The 14,176-nt window shown below is 46.5% G+C and overlaps 1 protein-coding gene across 5 annotated transcripts in view; it reads left to right on the top strand.

The window, feature by feature from the left end:
- LOC117431353 (C-Jun-amino-terminal kinase-interacting protein 3) overlaps positions 1-14,176 on the top strand; it is a 217,073-nt gene that overhangs the window by 51,959 nt on the left and 150,938 nt on the right. The gene's annotated exons all lie outside the window — the stretch shown is intronic.

Genomic DNA, 14,176 nt, shown 5'->3' with positions numbered 1-14,176 from the left:
AATAATAATAATAATAATAACAAAAGTGGATGACCATGGCCATCTAGTGTAGTACATGGAAACATACAGACAGATGGACCGATGCCTTCATTAAGCACCAGATCAAGTTCATTATAATTAAATAAGCACTTATATTTCATTCACAATACAACACTGAACACTGCTAATATGTGAAATACTAATTAATTCAATGACAAACTTTTCAACTAAAAGCCTTTTTCAATGTGTTTTTTTTCACATTGAAGACATTGAAGAAAACAACTTCTAGTTGAAATGTTTTTCATTGATAAAGATTATTTTAGTATTTCTTTACTTAGATATATGAAACTCTGTTGCATTTGGAGTCAGACATACAAACCTGTTGCCCCCATATCCCTCCAGATTTTGACACACTTAATTATTTGTGCTAAAGTCCTTTTTAAAGTTTAATTGTAATTAAGTATATATACCCCCTATATTATGATGCACATAATGTGTGCTAAAGAAGGTCCTTAGCAAGTTTCATTGCAATTGCACAAGCTTCTCTATATGTTAACATGTAAGTCTGCATCTCAAGAGAGGGTAATAAGAGGCAGGGAAATTGATTTCAGTGCAGTACATTAAATAATATTTAAATATATAAGGGATGTAATGACACTAATGTCATAGGAGGCTGTGTGGTCCAGTGGTTAAAGAAAAGGGCTTGTAGCCAGGAGGTCCCCGGTTCAAATCCCACCTCAGCCACTAACTCATTGTGTGACCCTGAGCAAGTCACTTAACCTCCTTGTGCTCCATTTTTAGGGTGGGACGTAATTGTAAGTGACTCTGCAGCTCATGCAACGTTCACACACCCTAGTCTCTGTAAGTCGCCTTGGATAAAGACGTCTGCTAAATAAACAAATAATAATAATAATAATAATAATAATAATACGATTTATACCTGTGGCAAAGTGGTTTGTAGTGCACAGGTGCAGTGGTGATGCGGTGCTCAGGAATGTTAGACACAAAACCGTTCACGGTGAAAAAGCAGCTCTTTATTTGCTGACAAATAATAATACCTGGCTCTACACAATGATGTGTATTGCTCAGGCAAACCGCGGGGTTCAGTCCTGAAAATAATAATACACTAAACAAGAAGCACACAAACAAAACACTTAACACTAATGGTAATTAATTACTTCTGTTTCCCAAATGGGTCCTTTCAGTAACCACATCAAAGGAACAGATTACATCGTCACATCCCCTATTATACCTTCAGTCACGCCCCCCTGAGATAGCTATTTCAATCACTTCTCCTCCAATCCATGACTGACACATCACGTACTGCATTAGGGCGATGACTTTGGGCATTGTGACTCCGCCCCCTTCCTCGATGGCTGGCTTCCAACTGACCCTGGAATGACCTGCCAGACCATCCAGTACGAGGCACACTGTTCCTGTTACACAGCGCCCTCACAGGTCGCGAGGGAGATTGTTGACTAGGATTCATTTGCTCTCTGCACATACCACAGTATAATATGTTTCACGATACATGTGATGGTCCTTTCATCCGACCTGAACGGGAGAGATCTACAAACAGAGAAGTGTCATTACTTATATCTGCTTATTCGCTTGTGTAATTACACTATTAATGCGATTATTGTTATGTGCTTATAGTAATTACTACTTAAACATATTGTGCACTCAGCCGTGGTTTTCGTTAGTCCCTCAGCGGCCTTGTGCCCCGCGTGAATCCAGCTGCTCCATTGCCCTTCCCCCGGGATCGAACAACCTTAAGTCAGCTACTTGTGTTCTCTCTCTCAAGCTGTTAGCTTAGTTTGAAATTAAAAAATAACATTTTGTGTTTTGTTAGGAATTATATTAAATTAACGGTAATCGAATTGTTACTGTTTTTTGTGACATAATTTGTTTGTCAGCAGCCCTGCTTTTGACTGAGACGCACGCTTCGGGCTAAGCTGCTTGCAGCTTCACCCACAGGGTCTCGTTGCTGCATTAGTTCTGCTTGCAGCTTCACCCACAGGGTCTCGTTGCTGCATTAGTTCTGCTTGCAGCTTCACCCACAGGGTCTCGTTGCTGCATTAGTTCTGCTTGCAGCTTCACCCACAGGGTCTCGTTGCTGCATTAGTTCTGCTTGCAGCTTCATCCACAAGGTCTCGTTGCTGCATTAGTTCTGCTTGCAGCTTCACCCACAGGGTCTCGTTGCTGCATTAGTTCTGCTTGCAGCTTCACCCACAGGGTCTCGTTGCTGCATTAGTTCTGCTTGCAGCTTCATCCACAGGGTCTCGTTGCTGCATTAGTTCTGCTTGCAGCTTCATCCACAGGGTCTCGTTGCTGCATTAGTTCTGCTTGCAGCTTCACCCACAGGGTCTCGTTGCTGCATTAGTTCTGCTTGCAACTTCACCCACAGAGTCTCGTTGCTGCATTAGTTCTGTTTGCAGCTTCACCCACAGGGTCTCGTTGCTGCATTAGTTCTACTTGCAAATTATTGTGAAGACTGCTGGGACTTTAACAGTTTTCGGACTGCTGGTTAGCCAAGTACACCCCTGGGAATTAGGCACAGAAAAAATCAAAATTATGCAAAGTTATGCGGTATCTCTACAAGTATGTGCAAAGTAACAAAAGTATTGTGCAGTTGTATTGAGTTCTTCTCTCATACTGGATATCAAAACACTAGCATAAGTAAAAAGAAAAAAAAAATAAAGAAAAAAAATAAGTAGAAAACAATGGATTTTTTGTTTTAACATAAAATCTTTCTAAATTCCAAGATTGAAATAAAGGAACACCAGCTCTTTGTTTGTCTTCTGAAAGAGAACGCCTCCGATCGGACAGGACAAGATTATACAGCGAGTTGCTGCTCTCAGCATCAGTTGTATTTGTTACTGCATTTATGTATCTTAAAGCTAATGTTTTCATTTTAGGAAACAGTCAGCTAAAACTAAAACAAGTCGAGGTTCATTTCCCCTGGAGGTAGAGCGCTGTGGATCGCATCGGGTGCCACCTTCACAGTGTACTAAGCAAAGCAAAGAACATCTCTCTTTTGCTGATATATTTGCAATGTGAGACCTTTGTCGTGGCATTTTCTGGCAAAATCTATCTATGTTCCCTTTATTCTCAGTGTGTTCCAACATTTTCCTCTATCCTTCTCTGTTAACGCCGATATTATTTAATATTACACACTAATGCGTGGTGATACATTTTATGCGTAAAATTACGAGGGCGTGTAATTGCGTAATTCCCTGGGGTGTAGCCAAGAGCACTACAGGTGGGTACCCCTATAAATCACTCCCGTGGTAACTGTAGGTCCGAGTCCTGCTAACGTTGCAGCCGGTACTCTGTATAATGAACGAGGTTACCTTTTTTCCGATTCAATAGCAGTTGCTGGGCTCAGCTCTGCTTGGGGTCTGACTGTTCGCAGTCCCTCCCACAGTGTTTCGTTGTCTCTCTGGTCTCTGTTTGCAGTACCATTACAAAGGCTGTCAGACTGTGTCGGTTTGTCTGATGCGCTATAGGTGGGCAACCCTATAGTCGGTACAAGTACTGTACATCGGACGAGGTTACCACTCCGATTCACTACTCAGTTCCTGGGCTCAGCTCTACGTCGGGTCTGATTGCTTGTAGTCCTTCCTGCAGTGTTTCATTGCTGCCTTGGTCCCTGCTTACATTACCATTGTGAAGGCTATCAGGGCTCTGACAGCGGGCTTCCTCCAGTCTTAGGGCTGTGTTGTGTTAAACTGTACAGTCCTTAAGGCACCATACCGAGTGTACCACCGAACTGTACAGTACCTAAGGCACCATACTGAGTGTACCACCACCGTACTGGGAGGGTACTATACAGTACAGCACTAGTGCTCAGGCCTTGTGCGGCTGTTTAACCGATCGGTTCATCTCGGTTCATTTTACTGTCTGCTCGGTTCAACCTTGGTTCATCACCGTTCAGACTCGGTTCAAAGTTGGTATAGTGATACCATCCCTGGGCAAGTACCAGCGGACCCGGTTTGAGTCCCGACTCAAAGTACTTTTGCCTGCAGCATTGCTGCATGTGCTGTCTGAAACAGCGCCGTGGTGGTTAGTACTGTGTACTGCACCTGCTACAAAGTACTACAAAGTACTGTATACAAGCGCTTGCGCAGATTGAGGCAACAGTTGTTCTACTGTGCACAGCTTGCTGTTTGCGTCATGCCAGAGTTTTACCCGTGTGACATTTGTAAGGCCAATCATCCAATAGAGGATAAGCACGGCAGGTGCTCTTCCTGTTTGGGACCGGAGCAAGCCAAAGGGGCACTTGCAGACCGCAGTTTCTGTGAGCTCTGCGTTTCCTTCTCTAAGCATATGTTAGAGAAACAGGTGTCTCGCAGCTCTATGGAGCGTTCCACGTCTATACCACCTGGACAGGGCTCCCCAGTATCATCTCTTAAAGGGATGGCTGCATCCTCCTCTGAGGGCGGGGTGCCAAGGGAGAGCAGAAGAGTTAAACAAGTGGCACGGTCTTCCTCGTCATCCTTTGCCTCTCCCTCCCTTCCTCCTGCTTCTAGGAAGAGAAAGAGTCACCGGTCTCATAGATAAGTGGACTCTGAACAGCTGGACCAGCTCGGACAGCTGTTTCCCAGCAAGGCTTACTGGCTGAGCTGTTGCATGAGCGCACTGCTCAGCCCGCCACGACAAAGGGAAGCAAGTGCAAGCTTGCAACAAGACAATCTGCTTTCCATTGCCCACTGGGGAGATGGGCGATCCAGAGTTACCCTGATTAAGAGAGCTACTGAAGCCTTACAAGTCCCATGGCCTGTTGATGAGATGCAGCAGCAGTCTGTTTTTGAGGATGAGCCTACTTCCTCTCATATGTCCCCCCCCCCCCCCCCCCCAGTGCTATTTTAGGGGCTATTTGCACGGTACATCCTATTTTTACTCCAGGTACTTCCTGGTGCCCAAATGGGGTGTTGGCCACAGACCAATCCTTGACCTCAGACAAGTCAATCTGTACCTGAGACCAGGCGACTGGTTCACCAAGGTGGACTTGAAGGACGCTTATTTCCATATGCCCATAAGACCAGGGCACAGGAGTTTTCCAAGGGAAAGCGTACGAGTTCCGGGTACTGCCGTTCGGTCTCTCTCTAGCTCCCTGTGCCTTTTTGAAGTGCATGGAGGCTATTCTGGCCCCTTTGAGACTTGGAGGCATCAGAGTACTCAATTAACTGGACGATTGGCTCATTTGTGCTCAGTCTTCAGCGCAGGCAAAGGCCCACACGGAACTCATCACCGACCACCTTCATCGGTTGGACCTGTTGGTGAATTGTGCAAAGAGCCAGCTCATACCCTCACAGACAGCCTCCTATTTGGGGGTGCACCTGGACTCCAGGTCCATGCTGTCCACTCTGCCGGATGACAGAATGCAGAGAATAGCCGCTTGTCTGAAGCTTTTTCAACTCAACAGAAAGCTCACAGTAGTAACGTTCCAGAGACTTCTGGGCTTGATGGCAGCAGCTTCCAGACCTTTCCTTTGGGTCTTCTGCATATGCGCCCTCTCCAAGCCTGGTTCAACAGCAGGGTTTTTCAGCCCGCATTGAACTGAGGCCGAGACACTGTCAGCAGATACTATCCTAGTGGACACAGCCTGCTCACCTGCTCTGTGCTTGGGCATTATCACCACGGACGCATCCAGCCTCAGTTGGGGCGCTGTGTGGAATGGCAGGGGAGTGCAAGGGGTATGAACCTCCATATAAATATTTTGGAGCTGCAGGCAGTGTTTCTAGCCTTGCAGAATTTTGTACAAGAGGTTCAAGGGAGACACGTGCTTGTCCAGACGGACAACACTACCATGGTGGCTTATATAAACCACCAGGGCGGCCTCATGTCCCCCATTCTCCATTGAGTAGCCTGCAAGCTGTTGCTCTGGGAACACAATCACCTCCTCTCACTGCGAGCAGTACATCTGCCCGGGATGACAACCTGGGCGGCAGACCTCCTTTCAAGGGGAGCTCCCAGTGCCTCAGAACGGAGGCTTCAACCAGAGGTGGTGAGCCTCATTTGGCAAAGGTTCAGGAGAGCACAGATAAACCTCTTTGCCTCCCAGGAATCAACCCACTGTCCCCTCTGGTTCTCCATAACAGGCAGCCGAGGCAGCTGCTGTATGCCTTCCCACTGCTTGCCATGCTCCCGCTGTGCCTGGAGAAGATCAGGCAGGACCGGGCCAGGGTGCTATTAGCAGTTCCTTACTGGCCCAGGAGACTCTGGTTTTCAGCCGTGGAGTTTGCCAAAACGGCACGACCTGCTCAGTCAGGCGCGGGGGACATTGTAGCATCCCGACCCGTTGAGCCTGCATCTCTGGGTCTGGCCCCTAAATGGTTATCTAATAGGGTCATTGACACCTTGCAGAATGCCAGAGTGGTGTCCAGCGTTCCCAATATGGGTACAAGTGGTGTGTTTTTCAGACATGTTGTATGCCTAATGGTTCTGACCCCACGACATGTCCCATGGCAATTATACTGCAATTTTTACAAGACCTATTTGATGAGGGTGAATCCCCCTCTACATTAAAGGGCTATTTGGCAGCTATTTTGGCTTGTCATATTAAAATTGATTCAGTCTCCCCAGGAGCTCATTTCCTGGTGGGGCAATTTTTAATGGGAGCTTGGCGGGTTCGGCCACCTATGAAGGACATTGTCCCTCATTGGAGAATTCATGTGGTGCTTGAAGCACTTATGAAATCTCCTTTGAGCCCTTACATTCAGCTGAGCTGAAATATTTATCATTGAAAGCGGCTTTCTTGCTTGCAATCACATCCGCATGCATGCATTTTTAATTTCAAAAGCCTGCTTAATTTTTGCAGAAGTGAGGGTGAAGGTTACTCTTCGTACCAGTCCTGCTTTTTTGCTGAAAACCTTCTCGGCATTCCACATTAACCAGACTGTGGAATTGGAGGCTTTCCATTCACCTGCTTTCCAGTCTGACCGGGAGTGACAGCTCCATATGCTTTGTCCGGTGCGGGCTCTAGTGTATTATGTGGACAGAACACAGAGTTGGAGGTTGTCTGAACAATTTTTTGTCTGTTATGGTGCCAAGTCCCATGGAAAAGCCCTGTTTAAGCAGAGGCTGTCTAAATGGATTACAGACACGGTCAAGACTATGCCTATGAGCAAGCCAACTTGCCCCCTCCAGAAAAGCTCTCTGCCCATTCAACAAGGGGCATGGTGACTTAGTGGGCTTTGTTCCCGGGTGCATCTGTCAGAGACATTTGCGATGCAGCGTTGTGGGCCACTCCCCATACTTTTACGCTGTTCTATCGGCTGAATGTCATGGATCCACGCAACCCTGGCTTTGGAATGAGAGTGTTAAGGGCAGCCTCAGGGTTGACCCTTACAACATAAACAGAGGTGAGTTCTCTCTCAATTTTTTAGCCCTAGCTACTTGTACTGGGGTTCCTAATGGTAACGCGCAAGGTAGCCTTTGGCTTAGCCTTGTAGCACTCCAGTCGTTCTGCAATATTGCCTTGCAAGAGCTTTGGTATTCATGTCCATTAGGTAATGGTTACATTTCATACTCAAAAGGGAACGTTGGGTTATTATCATAGCCTTGGTTCCTTGAAATATAAATGTAACCATTAACCTTCAAGGTCACTGCATCCATGGTTGCAGCAGGCTTGAAGGAAAAGTGATGACGATGTTTGTGTCAGCAGACCTTTTATGCCCATGGGGGGTGGGCACGACTGCGTCACAGGCACTATGTGCAGCTTTGATATGTATTATTCTGGTTTCAGGGTCTTTAGGTTAAATACCATTTAGGTAATGGTTACATTTCTATTTCAGGGTACCAGGGTTATGATTATAACCTAACATTCTCCTTATGACAAAGTGACCAGCAAAAACAGTTGTCGGCAAGTCTTATCATCAAAAGTCTATGCTGTAACCGTGCCTTGGACTTCTGTAGAATAATAATGCATTGTTAAATGATAGTGATCGACCAGCCGTCAGTCAGAAATGGTAAACGGCAAGCTAAGCCAAAAAATATTAGCCAACCACCGTCAGATTTCTTCAGCTCTGAACATTTGAACTGACCCTGACTGGGTGCTGCTACTGGTTGCTAGGGCGACCGCCTCTTCCCAGCTTCTGCTGACATTCTATTGGTTGGCCTTTTGTTGTGCGTAACAGTGCCTTCACTTTGTACCCAAAAGAGATTTCTACTCACTGCAAAAAACATGGCTACTCAACAAAAAAAAAAAATAGTACATTTACTAGGTTACTGCAGGTATGTGTACAATTTACTAAAATGTACTAAAATGTAAAGATTTTGCCAAGTTGTAATTTTTGCATGTAGCTACAAGGTTTTATAAAATACACAGACAATACAGTTTCACGTTTAGTGATTGCTTCCAAAATTACAATTTCAGAAGAGGGAAAAAAATCCAGATCAGACATTTATTTCAGTGTTATGTGGCTAATGATGGACATATTGATAAGTATGTTTTTTGAGATTTCATGGGTTTGGGGATAAAGATGTATAGATAATAAACAATACCGGTTGATATGCTGCTTGTAATTTTCAGATTGATTTTAAAATGTTTAACAAGCATTTCAGACAGTAGGCTCCTACATCTCATTTTAAGTTTTCATCCGGTCATTCTGTCATTGGAATTCAAATGAATGCTAGAAGGCTTCCAAAAGTAGACCCTGTAAGAAAAATACCCCCAGGATGAAGAAGTTGAATTCCATGCTAGAGCCCTCAACGCTTTTTGTATAAATCGCCTTTTATCCAAATAAATTAATTCTTACCTCTTGGGGCTCCAAAATTAATAGCACTAAACAACTTGAAATGTGTGTGTGTGTTTGTGCTGTGAGTGATATTTTAATAAGAAATACAAGATATCACCTTCAGGCTAGAGACTAGTTAAAGGTATAAATAATGAAGAGATGTGTGCAGTCCAAATGAGAACTGTCTGCACTTGCAGCATGTCAGTTAAAGTCCAGCCCCTCAACTCTTTGATATTTGTGTGATTGAACTGTACCCGGATGTCAGGTCTGAAGTGTTACAGCTGTGCTGAACTGGGGCTTCAATGTTTTCTAACTGACATTCACTGTCTCTGTTCCTGCCTTTGTGTGAGACTTTTACCCCAAGATTAATATTAAGACTATATATGGGTGAATTTACAAAAATGGAATTACTAAAGCTCTGAAATTTCAGAACATGATAGATATGGGAAGCCGCCTTCAAAATCTGACTGAATTAAAAATGAAAAATGAGAGAGACCCCATTTACACTCATGCCATGTGTATCTATTAATACATCATTGTAGGATGTATAAGAAATGTCATCTTGTGCAGTTTGGCTCCTCAATATTGAAGTGTGAAACACCCTGAAAAGCTGATGAGAAACGTTGCCTTTGCTGTGTCCCGTGTGTCCGTATCACAGCATTATATGTTTAAACATACTGCTGTTTTGGAATTTTTTATCACTCATCATGGGTCATAAATTAACTGGGCAATATATTTCTAGTGTGATATGATATGAAAAAAAAATATCCAAACAATCCTATGCGTGATATCTTTTTTTGATATTTATAAATTCTGTTTTTTGAATTAATACTCACAATTTTTTCCAACTATTAACCAAACAGTGGTCTTGTTTTAACCTCTAATTGTGCAGTGAGTTCTTTGGATGATATGTACTGGACTGTGGTTATTAACTTATACGTGATTTATAATGTCAAACCTTGGGCACAGATTTATCTGACAAAGCTGTCCTCATTAACATAGCACGCTGTTTAGATTGCATTTCTAGCTATTGGTATTTACTGTGACTGCTTCCCCATACATCTGTTGACAGATTCATATCCTGCTATTTCACAAACACCTGATCGAGGTTGTAACTGTGAAACAACAGCTTTCTCCCTCTAACTCTGTGGTTCCCAGGTCCTGTCCTCTGCAAACTAATAGGCGGTTTTAAGGCTAATTCCCTAACAAACACGGCAGCACACACTTTGCACACACTTTGACACAATTGTCAGTGTCTGTTTGAGAGAGACCCAGGACTAAATGGGTAATTTGTGTCAGGAGTGAAGTAAAGAATGGGGGACATTTGGCAAAAGCAGGAAAAGGCTGGCTTTTTTTCAGTTTATAGTTGTTAAAAGAAGCTTAAGAAATGAAATCACAAGCATTTTGACTAAGTCATTTAGTATCTAAATGTAACACTAATGAGTGTTGAATAGTTATGGATGACAATTGAAATGTTCCCTTCATTTGATTTATTTCTAATGTGAACTGAGATTTCAAGGTGTCCTCCATTGAGCATCGCACATGAGAACGAGAACGAGAGCTGGTCGATCTCAAAACTTAAATAATGATGTCCCCCCTGGACAACCTAACGAAATATCCACTGTGTTCCCTTTCAAGTGGGGAATATTAACCATTACAAAATGGGTGTTTCCCCTTTAAGACCCCAGAACAGAAAACGCTATACCAAAGATTCTCGCTAGAGCAGGGTGGCGCTGCTGAGGCTCCGCCCCGCAACCATAAGACAGCAGCGACCCCTACAATCGTCGCCACTTTCTCTTTTCAGCTGTGCTGATTACTCCTGAGAAGATAAGTGTATCTTTCTTCTCTATATACCTATTGTTAGTGCTTTTTAGCTTGCTTTTAAGTGCTATATATATATATATATTTACAGAATCACTGAAGTAAAATATTATTTCAAACTTTTTTCTGTTGTTATTAGTCTGTACTGGTTACGTCCCACCGTGGCCTTGTGTGCTGGGGGAAGCCTGCGGCTCGATTAGCTGTTCCTTCCCGGGATCCTAGTACATTAGACTGACTAGTAGAGTACGTTGTCGACGGCGAGCGTCTGTACCGAGTACACATGTAGGTACCAAGAGCACCAAAAAAAAAACTGTTTAGTGTATTGCATAGTATTGCACAGCCTTGTTAAGATGTCTGGGTTCCATGCATGTACCTCTTGCAAGGCTAAGCTGCCTGCACAGGACGGTCACATGGAGTGCATTGTGTGCCTCGGACCCGAGCATGCGCAGAAGGCTTTGACAGACATCACTTCATGTGCATTGTTCAAGAAATGTACTCTCAAGAACCGAGTAGCACGTCACTCTAGGGAACGATCCCTCATGCCTGTGTAGCACTCTGCATCGCCACACTCCACCAGTGAAGCTGGACCCCCTTCTCATGATCCTGTCCAGAGAGAGGGTAGGAGTCGAGCTAGGAAGAGCCCAATATCTAGCTCTACATCTCGTTCCTCGCCGTCTTCCTACAGTTCCCCCTTACCTTCCCCCCCTCCAAAGCGGAGGAGGAAGAAAGCCCACCGATCACATTCGGCAGGCAGGGGGCAGATTGACAAGATTTGGAAAGCGGTCACTTCTAGTAGTGTCACCGGCTGCTCCGTCTGCACCCTTGAATACAGTGACTGAAGAGATAGATGACATCCTCTGCATCGCTGCCTCAGAGGAGGTGGATGATCAGCTGCTCCTCCCATCAGATGATGTAGAGTTTGACATGCCAGTGGCACAGCTCTCACTTTCGGCCGAGCTTATGCCTTTAATGCAGCGAGCGACTGCAGTGTTACAGGTACCCCTGGCCTGCAGCACAGACTTAAAGGCGCTGTATTTATGATGAGCAGCCAACAGTTACCCCAGCTGCCCCTCCGGTCCACCCGGACTTCCTGTACGAGTTACAGTCCACCTCAGAACATCCTGCCACGGCTGTGGTGGTTTCCCATTCAATGGATGCACTGTACAGGGTTTCTGGTGCTGACAAGCTGGGTCTTACCCACTTTCCACCAGTAGAGGTCCCCATTGCTTCACTTGTTCAGCCTGCTAACTTGTCCTTGCTTTCCAAGGACGCAGCATGTCCAAACAAGCAATGCAGAGTGACTGAGGTCATTCTCAAGAAAGCATATACAGCTAGTGTTTTCTCTGCTAGGTTGGTAAGCTATAATAGCATCCCTGTAGCTTACCAGACTCACCTTATTGGGTCTATTGCTGACACCTGCAAGCCCTCGTCTCACGAGTTGCGTTTGATTTCAAGGAACCTGCTCAGGCTGTCTAAGCTTAGTGGACAAGCTATAGGCAGGAACCTAGCAGCGTTGGTGGCTGCACGCAGACAGCTTTGGCTCTCCCAGGCACGAGTGCTGGATGGGGATAGAACGGCCTTGCTGGACGCTCCTGTCACCCCAGGCCACACATTTGGTTCGACGGTAGACGAAATGCTACGGCAGTCGCAGCGTGCAAGGGAGTCCACCAGGAAGTTGGTGCATCTTCTCCCAAAGCGCCCACCACCATCACGCAAGCCTGCAGCACAATGGCACCCTAGGCCACAGCTGCAGATGAAGCCAGCGCCACAGGCTGCTGCTTCTTCGGGCAGCCCTGTCCAAAGACAGCCTGCTACCGCTTTCCACAGGGGCAGGCGTGCTTTTAAGCGTCCTGTGCCTAGACAACAGACACAGGCTGCGCCTCAGGCAAAGCAACAGCCCTAGGACATTGCTGCCACAGGCCCAGGGCTTTTTCTCCAGAAGCCCCTGGGTGCTCACTACTGTTCAAACTGGTTACTCACTCCAGTTCCAACACGGCCCACTTCCCTTCTAGGGCGTAACCCACAGCTGCCGCCCAGGTGACTCAGGAGGTAGCAGCTTTTCTGCAAACGCGGGCCATTTGCACAGTAGACCCCCCCCCCCCCCCCCCCCCAGCAAGGGGGGTTCTACTCCAGGTATTTTCTAGTGCCAAAACAGGATGGCGGCCTCAGACCGATCCTCGATCTCAGGCAGGTGAACCTGCATCTGTGTCGGAGACGGTTCAAGATGCTGACTTCGCAGCGGCTGTTGCAGTCCATCAGGCTAGGCGACTGGTTCACCACGGTGGACCTGAAGGACGCCTATTTCCACATCCCAGTAAAACCAGCGCACAGGAAATACCTGAGGTTTGCCTTTCAGGAAACAGTGTACCAGTTCTGTCTCCTACCGTTCGGTCTATACTAGCCCCATTGAGACTCAGAGTGCTCAATTATCCGGACGACTGGCTCATCTGCACCGAGTCTCCAGCAAGGGCACACGAACACACAGAGCTCGTCACCAACCATCTACATCGGTTGGGCCTGGAGGTAAACCATGCAAAGAGCCAGCTAACACCCACCCAGGTGGATTCAGGACGCATGTTGGCAACTCTGTCGGATGCCAGAGTGCTGAGAGTAACCGCCTGCTTAGAGCTGTTTCAGCTCGGCAGGGCACTACCAGTAGTGGTTTTCCAGAGGCTTCTGGGCTTGATGGTAGCGGCATCAAACACCCTCCCACTGGGTCTTTTACATATGCGCCCCCTGCAGGTTTGGTTCAACTGCACGGCTTGTCAGCCGATTTTGAACCGCAACCTCCTGTTGACAGTGTCACAGGCACTCTCTTGGTGGAGGCAGCTGGCCCGTCTACACCTAGGCGTAGCGCTAGGCAGCATCACCAGGAGAGAGGTCATCACCACAGATGCATCCAACTCAGGCTGGGGCAGAGTGTGGGAGGGCTGAGGCTTGCAGTGTGTGGCAGCCCCATGGGAAGGTCGCCACATCAATATTTTGGAACTGCAGGCAGTGTACCTGTCCTTGCAGGAATGTTTGGAGCAGGCTCGGGGGAGACACGTGCTCGTCCCCACGGACAGCATGACTGTGGTGTCCTACATAAACCACCAGGGTGGTTTGCGGTCACCCAATCTCCACCGTGTGGCCCACAAACTTCTGATGTGGGCAGAACAGAACCTCCTCTCACTCCGGGCAGTTCACCTGCCGGTGGTGATCAACTGGGCTGCGGACCTCCTCTCGAGGGGGGTCTCCAGCGGCGCAGAGTGGAGACTCCATCCCGAGGTGGTGAACCTCATTTGGGAGAGATTTGAGAGGGCAGAAGTAGACCTATTTACCTCCAAGAGTCGACACACTGCCCCTGTGGTTCTCCATAAAGGGAGAAGGGGGACCTCTGGGGATAGACGCACTGGCACACCTGTGGCCAGCATGTCTGTTGTACGCCACAATGTTAGAGGTGAGTCCATTTTAATGTGATGTTGGAACATTACTGTCACACAAGCGGTTGCTAGCTTGTAAATTGGGTTGTATGCCATGTCCTTGTGACAGCTTGGGTATGCTCACCCATTTTGTAATGGTTAATATTCCCTACTTGAAAGGGAACGTTCGGTTATTATCATAACCCTGGTTCCCTGAAATAGGAATATTAACCA

Source organism: Acipenser ruthenus, chromosome 22 (genome assembly GCF_902713425.1).
Source record: "Acipenser ruthenus chromosome 22, fAciRut3.2 maternal haplotype, whole genome shotgun sequence".
Taxonomy (NCBI): domain Eukaryota; kingdom Metazoa; phylum Chordata; class Actinopteri; order Acipenseriformes; family Acipenseridae; genus Acipenser; species Acipenser ruthenus.
The sequence above is the reverse complement of the archived record's forward strand: the minus strand, read 5'-3'. Positions and strand labels throughout refer to the sequence as shown.